Genomic DNA, 2,367 nt, shown 5'->3' with positions numbered 1-2,367 from the left:
GATGCAAAAATGACGCAGACGGCGCAGAACACATTGTCTGCTATTAAGCATTGTAGCTGCAATCATCTACGCGTAAACCCCCCGTGTATGACAAGGAACTCCATGCCATGAACATGCACTGGCTAAATTTAGAGTGCACTTCTTCGAAGACAGACCGTTTATGTTTTAAACGGACCTGGCGGCTTTACACACTGCGACTAGTATTCCACACCTCTCGCACAGAATAGCGAGGTGGTTATCTTTATCGTGGAACATTATATCTTCGTGGAATTTATGCCAGAACGACATTAATGTCGTAAGAGATGCGCTTTCGCGCCTACCTCTTTTTTGAGCCGGCTGCGCCTTTCAACAGCGAGAATAAGCCCACTGCTGCAACAATATGTGTTATGTCGTCAACTTTACTTGACGACATTAAAAGAGCCCATAAAGAAAACAAGACTCTTAACGGGTTGTTGGATCCCCTCAGATCCATCACAACAATCCTTAAAAGAAATGTCGACATTGCACCGATCCTCATTAGATCGACACACAACACGCAATGGGTGCAGCAGTGGCTGTCGGCGTTCCGACTAAGGCATTAGGCGCGACCGGCAAATTAACGCGGCGCGTGCGCTTAGTGCGAGGTTTTGTGGGCGTCTTCGCAGACGACCCACCAACGTGGCCCCTTTTAGGTGGCATCTTGGGCGCAGTGTATGGAAACACGTGCGCTTGAGTGATCGAGTGAACTAGCGGCGCGTAAAGCTGCTCGCAGTCCTCTCTCCTCTTTGAGGATTTTAAAAATATAAATTCGTTCTTAAAGGGGGGGATGGTGTAACGGGCTAAAGTTGCCCTAATGTTACAAAGTCCCCGTTAAGTACATTTGATGTACTTAAGGGAATGGTCAGTTACTAAATAATAGTAATTAGACCCAGCACTCGGGTGTGGTTCACGTTGTGACTCACCCTTGTGTATGTGATGCACATAGGTGCATTCACATTAGGAGGGATAATGCCTAGCGTCGTCCGTGATGACGGCTAGCATCATCCGTTACGCGAGGTATCTAGAAAGATACGCTCGCAATACATATTAGTGTCATCTATAGAGATGACATTTTAATTAATAAAAATAGGTATTTATATTTAATTCTATTAAATATAATTTGTCTAAAAACTACTTCCTACTTGGTAAGTGCGCACGACGAGACGGATTAAATACCTTCTGCGTTTAAATGATCATCTGATGAATCCATCCGATAAATCTTTTAAAGATTTACCGGCTTTATATCGATCGTTATGACGCTAGCGCGACTTTATGGAAAGTCAACGATATGAAGGTCTTCGCAAACGCCTGAAGACTCGCTTGGACCTTCTCGAGAGGATAATGCTGAGGGATCCGCGTTACTCGCGTGATGTCCCTCGCTCTCCTACCGCTCCCGTGACGACACTTAACCAGAGTACTTAGGGCGTTGGGTGAGGTCGCTAACGCGCCCACCGCAACAACCTCACTCCACTCCACGCAAGAGAAGCCGGTTAAACCGCTTCCTCGCTGTGCTAGGGTGTGTGTCTAAGTAGAGCGTGGCCGCATTACGACGTGAACCACACCCGAGTGCTGGGTCTAATTACTATTATTTAGCAATTGACCACCCCCTTATGTACAGCAAATGTACTTTACGGGTATAAAACACTAGGGCAACTTGAGCCCGTTACGCCATCCCCCCTTAAAGAACGAATTTAGATTTTAAATCTGTCTAAGAGGACGGAGGAACTGCGAGCAGCTTTACGCGTTGCTATTTATCTCAATTACTCTAGTGACCTGTGTCTACATACACGGCGCCAAAGATGCCACGTAAAATGGCAATGTTGGTGGGTCGTCTGCGAGGACACCCACTCAACCACTCGCTAAGCGCGAGCGCCGCGTTAACACGCCGGCAGCGTCTAATGCTTGAGTCGAAACGCCGACAGCTACTGGTGCTGTCGCGTTAACGGTTCTTAAGGATCCTTCCTACTTTATCAGTGAGGATGTTGATCCGTCGCTCATTGTCAACTTCAATGAGTCGGCACCTTTGCCGTCACCTCATAGTAGTGTTGCGGATAACGAGCTCATGAGGAATGATGATGGCGCATTATTGCCCATCCAAACTTCGCTCATGGTTCACAGCATGGAGATAGCAACGTTTACGAATGTTGTCTCGTCGTCTACGCTGGATAGCGCAGCGAAAGGTAATGAGAGCGCTGCCGAAAAAGGCGCAGTCGCTTCTTCGTTGGGTATAACCACAACGCCTTATGCTCAGACCATAATCCATAATGGTTCTGACATAGAGGATTCGGAGCCTAAAGCTCCGCCGACGACACTTGAACGTGCTCAGTCGGTGTCACAAGCCAGTCGTTT

The sequence above is a fragment of the Bremia lactucae genome (assembly GCF_004359215.1).
Source record: "Bremia lactucae strain SF5 chromosome Unknown BlacSF5_NotPlaced_18_SHOA01000004.1_1233567bp, whole genome shotgun sequence".
Lineage (NCBI taxonomy): Eukaryota > Oomycota > Peronosporomycetes > Peronosporales > Peronosporaceae > Bremia > Bremia lactucae.
Note: the sequence above shows the minus strand (reverse complement) of the source record.